Raw genomic sequence first — 10,021 nt, forward strand, 5'->3', positions numbered from 1 at the left:
TGAAAATATCCTCAGAAATATCGAAGATATTGATGATGATATTTTGGAATTTCTAAGTTCGATGGTTGATGGGGAAAGATTTTTCCGCAAGATTTTAACATGAGTACGAAGCAAGATATTCATTGAAGGTTTTATCGGATCCAGAATTACCTGGATTCTTTGAATATATGGTATGGTCCTTGTATTTGTCCTTGGTCTCCTTTGTGGTTAACTCAATCCGTTTTTTAGTTCCAACTTTTCTGAGCTTTTCCAACATACTATTCTTTATTATCAAACTTTCGATGATTAAGGTCGTTTACGGTTGTCTATGGTTTCTGTTGCTTCATTCAGCTTTTTCAACATTCAGAGAATTGATTTGTGACTGAGTGCTTTTCAAAATTTCAGAATGAGAGATCATAATTCTAAGAGATAAATGTCATACATATAACTGTTGATGTAGATATGCTGTGAGTTTTCAAAGTACTGATTGCTGATTCCCGGTAATTGTTATGGCAGTTCTCGTTACAAGATGCGGATGAGTACATGACGAGACTTCAATAGATAATTATAGTGATTTGTCGGAGGGATTTAAACTAAGGAGCGACAAGGTTGCTGGTACATTTGCTGGTAATGTGGTGGAATATAAAAGGATTCTCCGGTATCAAAAGAGTAATTGTATATATCAGGATTATAGTAAGGCTACTTTGAATGAAAAGTCGAAGTTGATTTGCTGGAGCTGTGACAAAATTGACTACTTTGAAAAGGGATCGCAAAGCTATTTTTTTTTTTTGCTAATAAATGCCAAAGGATCTGACGCGGCTACGTGTTAAACTTTTACTCAGTTGCCGAGAGTTTTTCAGGTGCATAACTATATGCATAAATCTTTCCTTCCGTAAATGAAGTGCGGTTGGTTCATCCTCTCGATTGAGGTGTTTTCAAGAATCATGAAAGGTTTGAACGCGGATTGTAATCGTCAAGTTACAAATGAGATTTAAGATGAAATCAAGTGGCAAACTTGAAGAATTGTTTAGTTTCATATGTTATAATCAATATTTTAATTCATTTTAATTGTCCAATGTTGATAGTCCACCGTTACTAGTCCACAGTTTGCATTTCAATAATTCATATATAATATTCGAATTAATTAATACGTGTCGTGACCCATATACGTCTCAGACTCGATCACAACTCAAAGTATATATATTATTGTAGAATCAACCTCAACCCTGTATAGAGAACTCAATCATTACTGCATATAGAGTGTCTATGGTGATTCCAAATAATATATATAGATGCGTCGATATGATATGTCAAAACCTTGTATACATGTCCCGATATTTAAAGTGCGTAAAATGAATAACAGAAAATAAATGACGATAAATAAAGTGCGTAAAGTAAATAACAAAAATTAAATGACGATGAATAAAATTGCGAGAATATAAATTGCGATAATTAAATTGTGGAAAATAAAATGTAACCAGTTAGCTAGGAACAGTTAGCTAGGAACAGTTAGCGTGGATTCTTAACAATATTTCAATTAGTTAATTCGTTTGTTTCTAGCAAATTTTATTTTGTTCAATGTTTTCTTCATTATGCCACTTGTTGGATTCTGAGAAGTCAAAATCCAAATATGAAATTGAATATAAATGGTTATTCTGTGGTGAACGGATTCGTATATCGATGAATGTAAATAGGATAGTAAATGTCTGTTGAATCAGCTTCGTTGAATGTACAGTGTAACTTATTAAAGTGAAATCTAAATATTTCTCGGGTATTACCTACCCGTTAAAATATTTTCACCATTAACAGTTTGTACGAAAGAATTTTAAATTACAATCTTTATGAAAGAATATATATACATATATATTTTCTTCAGATGTAATCATGGATTTAATGAGTCAATGTGATATTAAACTCATCAGATTTACGACTAGAACTAGAGTACATAATCTCTAAAACTTTAGAGATTACATAATTGTCATGAAGAACGAAGATAATTGATGTAGAACGATACGTAGAACGATGATTATACTCGAGGTACAGAATGAGATGTTGAGACATGGATTTTTGATAGTACGGGTGCTGTTACTGATGGTACTGTTGCTGTTACTGATGGCACTGTTAGTGCCGGTGATGTTGCTGAAGCTGGTACATTTTGCACCATATTCTCTGAATTGATTTTTCGATCGCGAAGTTCGTTGACTTATTACTCCAGGATGATTGTCGGTTGGAACGAGCGGATGAATAAGGTTCAGAATTGTGGATAGAATATAATCTTGTCGAGTTACCCTGGAAATGAAACTAAAAATGGTGTCTCGAACAGGTTCGCCGGTAAACGCTTCTGGTTCTTTGTCAAGAGGTGAATTCGGTTGGTGGAAGGGATCGCCTTCTTCGCGTCTCCATTGTTTAAGTCGACTACGAACTCATCAAATGAATTAGGGATGACTGATTGGTTGATTCATTCCGGTGACGTTGATAGGTGAAACTCCATATCGAAATAGCTGTCAGAATCCGAGGAATTCGAACTGGTTGAGGGATTCATCTCGTACGATCAGATGAAGGACTTTTCGATAAGAAATAGATTATAGGATGTAGATTAGGACCCTGCAATACATAATTTACATATACATATATAATACTAAAATCCCATAAGTTACGAGGAATCTACGGAAGTTGTCAGGCAAAGTTACAGTAACAGATACGCTAAGATATGAAGTAGTAGATACGCTAAGATATGAATTTTGTCTATACACTATTCATGCAATCAATGCAGTAAAACGTGTCTAGACTAAGAATGATAAGCAAGTGATTCTCTAAGAATGATAAGCAGGTAATTTGTGACACAAAATGATAAGCAAAACTTATGACATGCAGACACGGTCGAAGTCCAGACTCACTAATGCATCCTAACGACTTATCAGTTAGACACACTAATGCAGACATGGTTCGCTAAGACCACCGCTCTGATACCAACTGAAAGGACCCGTCCTAATCCATCTGGATGAAGTCCATATCGATTATAAATGATTCACAGCAGTTGATTACATCGCGAGGTACTTGACCTCTATATGATACATTTTACAAACATTGCATTCGTTTTGAAAAGACAATCTTTCATTACATCTAAAGTTGACAGATATGCATACCATTTCATAATATATCCAACTATAATTGACTTAATAATGATCTTAATAAACTCAATGACTCGAATGTAACGTATTTTGAAATATGTCATGAATGACTCCAAGTAATATCTTTAAAATGATCAAATGCACAGCGGAAGATTTCTTTCGTACCTGAGAATAAACATGCTTTCGAGTGTCAACCAAAAGGTTGGTGAGTTCATTAGTTTAACATAAATAATGATTTCCATCATTTTAATAGACCACAAGATTTTTATTTCCAGTTCTCATAAATATACGTCCCACATATGGAGACAAAAATCATTCATATGGATTGAACACCTAGTAACCGACCTTAACAATATGCATATAAGAATATCCCCATCATTCCGGGATCCTCCTTCGGACATGATATAAATTTCGAAGTACTAAAGCATCCGATACTTTGGATGGGGCTTGTTGGGCCCGATAGATCTATCTTTAGAGTTCGCGTCAATTAGGGTGTCTGTTCCCTAATTCTTAGATTACCATACTATATAAAAAGGGTCATATTCGATTTCGATCATTCAACCATATAATGTCATTTTAATTACTTGTGTCTATTTTGTAAAACAGTTATAAAAGTTGCGCATGTATTCTCAGTCCCAAAAATGTAAAGAGTAAAAGGGGATCAAAGGAACTCACCTAATGTATTTTGTAGTAAAAATACATAGAACGACATTGAACAAGTATAGGGTTGGTCTCGGATTCACGAACCTATATCATTCATATATTTATTAAAACATATAATGGAAATCACATAATTTCATTTAATTATATAATATTAATGTATTTGTAGTTATATTAATATATCTACATATATTTATATATATATATATAATTAGTACTGTATTAAATTTCAATAGTTTGTTATATGTAAGTTTTTATATAAATAATTTTAATATGTTTGATATGTAGTTATATGAAATATTAATATAACTATATTATGTAATAAGTATATTTTATGTACATAATCTTTATTTGTTGTAATATAATAATAATAATAATAATAATAATAATAATAATAATAATAATAATAATAATAATAATAATAATAATAATAATAATAATAATAATAATAATAATAATAATAATAATAATAATAGTTAATGAGAAAACTACCTCAAAAAGAATGAGTTTAAAAAAAACAGCCCTTGCCCGGGCTCGAACCCTCAACCTCTTGCTATCTCAATAACACCACAAACCACTCCACCTAAATTTGTTTCTTGAATTAATTCGTCATTCACCTATACTTAACCCGTTTGAGAAGCCCAACAACAAACTCTTTAGCCCATACAAATTATGTAGTCCAAAAATATAACTTGGCCCGTTTAAGGGGTAATCCCCTTCGGTACCAGTTATTAACCCTAAAACAGATCAAGTAATCATAATTCCTTAACACCCATTGCATCTTCAATCACAATCATCAACAATTTACAGCATGAGTCAACCATAGCTTCAGTTTTTAGGGTTTCTGGCCGTCGACAAAAGCAGGAATAGGAAATTCGATTATCATTAGAAATTGAGTAGAAGAAAGTTGCAGCAACAATCAATCGATTGAATAGGTCATCGGTTCTCCGATCGATCAATAAATTATTGGTTCATCAACGGATCAGGTATGGGATTGATTCCTCAATATCTATTAATTTCTTAAATCCTTTGATATATTCTGTACTTCTATTTGATCGAACTAGGGTAACAATCTATGGTATTCTTGTTGAGTTTGAAGATGGTGATCAATAATTATGATGAGGATTAATGATTGTTCGAATAGTGATTCAAAAAAAAAAAAAAAATGAAGTAGTAGTACTATGGAATCTGAGTAACACTAGTCGAAGAGGCTATAGGTTCGATAAGGATATTGAATGGGGTCTTGTTTTGAATCAGAAAGCAGAACAATAAATGATGTTCAATTATTTAGTTACCTATTCATACAATTATATATTTTTCTAACCTATCATCATTCATCATAAATTATTAATCACTTCATTAACATCTGCTTGATTTGTATATGAAGGATTGAGTATCATATTGTAAATAGGTTCGATTCATGATTTAACATTAGAAATCGAAAGTGTACTAGCTTGATGATTTGCAGGTGTAGTATCAGCAAGTTAGTAGCACAACGATGGTGCTTGGTTTGTGCTTGAGCTCGAAATAAAAGTATTAAATAGTATAGCTGCAGTAGCAGTTCCTTCAATTGAAACTGACATGAAACCTGGTATTCAGTAGCAGAAGTAATTATTGTAGTAGCAACATTCTAGGGGAACAGTAACATAGCAGGTATGTGGTGTTTGGCTTTGGTTTGCTCGACCAAAAACAATAAACAGACAGCAAAGGTGTAGCAGCAAGATGTGGGTCAAAGGTGAGTTGATTGTGATGGTGCCAAGGTGGTGATGTAAGTGGTTATTTAGTGGTGATTGAAGGAGATGGCGAGTTGGTGCTTGATGGTGGCCGGCTGTGGTGATTGACAAAGGTGGTTTGGTGGTTGATTTTCCTCGACAGAGAACACAGAAACAGGAGCCATAATAGCTGCAAACAGTGGTTGTATGTGGTGATGTTGTGGTTGGTACTTGTAGTTATTGGTTTAGTAATGATCAAAGTGAGGTGGTTGTAGCTCACGGTTTGAAGTGGTGACGTTTGTTGAAAACCGAAGCAAAAGAAATTAATTAAGATAGTGTGTGCATGAGTAAGTCTTACATATGTAAATGTACATATAAAATATATGAATGTGGTTTGTTTGTGATTGTCTATCAAGAATAGTAAGGTGGAAGAATTCAATCTTCTTGTCTCAATCAAGCTTACAACTTTTTGGCCAATACTCTCTCAATAAGTGTACGTGACTTAGACAAAAATTAAAGTGGTATTAGTGGTAAGGTGGAAAGGTTGTCACAATGATCAAGATGAAACAAATTAATATATAAAAATAATATTAGCAGCCATTAGTTTTGTAATTACATCCGTCGACAAGAAATCCTAACTTACGGGTCAATATATCGTGTTCCGTTGTTAAATATTTTGGAGTATTAAAACTTAACTCGGGGTATTTAAATATATTTTTAGCAACTTAATATTTTATAAAACTTAATTATTGATCAATGTTTATTTTCAATTTCTCATAAGTTAGACTTTACTTGTTTAATATCAATCCTAAAAATTGCCCTGTAATTCGAGCTAGATCCCAACTCGAACTTATATATTTTTAAAATTAATTAAATAAATTCTAAATATACTTTTAATAAACTAAATTTGATATAACTTATTTTCGGATCACCATTTATTTAAGAAAAAAAAAACAATCACATAAGTTCCTTTGTAACTCGTGTACCATCATTCGATTGACAATTGAACGTTACCGTCGTTTACTAAATAAATTTGAAAATCACAAAATGTATATTTAATATACTTATTTATATATATAGATATACAGATATGTTTCAAATAATAATTATCATAATATCATATTTTATTTTATTTTACATATTCAATTCTAATAGAACAACATATAATATTTAAAGTTAATTTCTAAATTATTATATTTATATATATACATATATATTTAAATACACACAAATCTATTTACAATTAGTTATTCGTGAATCATCGAGAATGGTCGAAGGTCAATTGAATATATAAACATAGTTTCAAAATTTTTAAAACTTAACATTACAGACTTTGCTTATCGTATCGAAATCATATGAAGATTAAGTTTAAATTTGGTCGGAAATTTCTGGGTCGTCACAAAAACACCCCCATCTCCAATATAAATACCAAGCCATTTCCACCCATTTCACTCTTGATCTCATTCACATTTTACACACACTTACTCTCTAATTTTCTCTCTAGTCTTTCTCACTCTAAAAAGTGTAAGTTTTAAATTTTCTTCTTCTTCTTCTTCTCTTCTTCATGTACACGACATCATCGTCTTTATCATAAGATCAAGCTTTTTAGCTTTTTGATCTTGTTATATCTTGTAGATTCAAACCTTGATTTGAATCCTTCAAGAACATTAAAGATTCAAGCTTTCTCGCTTTGAATCTTCACAGGGCCTTCTCAACAAGTCGAAGGCCCAAGGCGAAATTAAAAAGGCCCTTGTACCCAAAAATCCCATAAACATGATTAAAGATGTGTGGGCTTGAGAACTAGGCTTGAAAAAAGGAAAAAAAGAAAGAGGCCCTAAAATTATAGACTAATACACATAAGTTAACTTACTATTTTTTTTAATTAAATTTATTGAACACATTATTTTTATTTACTTAACCATATATATATATATATATATATATATATATATATATATATATATATATATATATATATATATATATATATATATATATATATATATATATATATATATATTGGGGCAGGATCAATGGGGAAGTAACCAATCGGGGGGAAGCGGGAGGAAGCAAATTTTTTTTTATTTTTTTTCTTTTTTTTTTGGAAATTTTTTTGAGGCATCAAGATCACATGAAAATATGAACATTTAGAATAGACACTTTGTGATTAATGTTACTCCGTATTATTTAAGTAGGAAAATGATCGTCAAAAATAACATTCAAGATAATATTGTTCGTGAAGAATGTTAACGTTTTTTTTCTTGTTTTGTGAAGTAAAATTTAGCCCGATTTAGAGTTTAGGGTTTAGGGTTTAGATTTTGGTGTTTTGGGTTTATTTTTAGGGTTTGGTGTTTTGGGTTTATGGAATAAACCCAAAATACCAAACCCTAAACCCTAAACTCTAAACTGTTCGTGTTAAAAACTCAATCTAAATCCTAAATCTAAACCCTAAACCCTAAATTTCTAGACCCTAATATCTAAACCCTGTAAACCCTAATATCTAAATCCTAATATCTAAAACTTCAACATACGCTCGAAAAACACGATAATTGTTATATATTAGTTCTTCGTGCGTTTTTCCGCCAAAATAAAAACATTTATCACAAAGTGTCTTTATTAAATGTTCATATTTTCATCCAATCTATAATGTTCGTGAATAAAGTTTTTTCAAAAAATGAAAAAAAAAGATTTTACTTCCCCCCGCTTCTCCCCGATTGGTTACTTCCCTCTTGATCCTACCACTATATATATATTAAAAATTTTGGGCCCTTCACAAATTTTGGACCCTAGGCGATCGCCTATATTGCCTATGTCCAAAGACGCCACTAAATCTTCATTTAATTTGTTGGATCTAAGTTTTCTAGCTTATGATCCCTTTATTTTGTTAAAAAGATCAAAACTTGTGTTTATGATCTTCATGAAACTTGAAGATCTAGCCTTTTGCTTTAAGGATCTTCAAGAACACTAAAGATCCAATATTTCTAGCTTAGAGTTTCATTATTTTGTTAAAGATCTTAGCTTTTTAGCTTATGGTCTCATTACTTTTACTAGATCTTAGCTTTCTAGCTTATGGTCTCATTAATCTTGTAAAGATCCAAGCTTTCTAGCTTAGGGTTTCTTAATACTTGAAGATCTAAGTTATTATTGTAGATCTCACTTGCTTGGAACCTTTTTATGATTTTTATGGTGATAAAGATCAAGTCTTCATCATCTCATATGATGAAGATGCATAAACTTGTGTCAAAAGGACAAAGGTTGAAGCTTTATTGTGTTTATGCAATAAAGAGGCAACATTGATGTTCAAAACTTGTAGAATGTTAGCTTTTACTCTTAGTTGTGTTTTGATGATTGAAACATGGTCAAAGTGATGCTAAAATATCAAAGAGTTGTACACTTGAAGCTTACACGCATCAAGGATGAGAACCGTGATGAGCATCAAGCACCAAGAAACCTATCAGAGCACTTGTTTACTGTTTTTTGGGTCTGATCAGACTCCTGAGACTTCTGGAAAACTGATTTTCAGATAGATCGTTTTGATTAGATGACTTTTCGTTTAGGACTCGCCTAAATCCGATATACGGTTTAGGATTTATAACCTTCCGAAAGTCACCACGCCGTTATAACGACGTGCTGAAAATTCTGACCTACTCGCGCTTGAACCGTCGCCACGGTCAAACGACATCGATTTAGGATCTGAAAACTGGATAGCAGTTAGAGGACTCACATACGGAGTCTTGGCCACTGACCACACGTCTTTTCGTTTTGTATAGAGGTCGTAGCACATGTCCGAATTATATTCTTGTTGAAAACCTTACATTATCTTTTACGTATGATGATAATGATGATGATGATGATACTTAAGGTTTAACTTATTCACTTTTAAAATTTTGGGGACAATTTACTGACCTAGTAACCTTTGACTTAGGTTGATGACCTTTCGGACCGACTTACTACCTACATACTTTTCATATCGACTTTTACTGCACATTCACTGTGAGTTATAGCTTCCATTTTTACTTTAACTATTTTTGGGACTGAGAATACATGCGCTTTTTATGTTTTTAGATACTAGACACGAGTACTTAAACTTTATATATGTGTGGGTGATATAATGGCACAAACTTTCCCCTTAGCACGATAACGTTTAATCATTGTTTTTGAACTGGTGAATGCGAATATTAGATATGGATCCATAGGGTTTGACATCCCCACTCGGGCTAGTCGCGCTAGCATTTAACGGGTGTTTGATACTTCGAGAACATACACACTCGCCAAGTGTACTTTTAGGGGGTGATATTATTATTACGTTAAGTTAGTTACCGGGTGCCCACGGATAAGCATATACTTTATCATAATGATTCGAAGTACTGATTTGAAATACTGGTTGAAGCACTGAAATCTTGTGTTCTACATTACATTACTGATTACAAACAAACTATAGCTCACCAACATTCACGTTGACTTTTTAAGCATGTATTACTCAGGTGCTTAGACGTTTTTGCTTCCGCTGTTAGACTTGTTGTTATAGTCTTGGTGTAT

The sequence above is a fragment of the Rutidosis leptorrhynchoides genome, chromosome 11 (assembly GCF_046630445.1).
Source record: "Rutidosis leptorrhynchoides isolate AG116_Rl617_1_P2 chromosome 11, CSIRO_AGI_Rlap_v1, whole genome shotgun sequence".
Taxonomy (NCBI): Eukaryota; Viridiplantae; Streptophyta; class Magnoliopsida; order Asterales; family Asteraceae; genus Rutidosis; species Rutidosis leptorrhynchoides.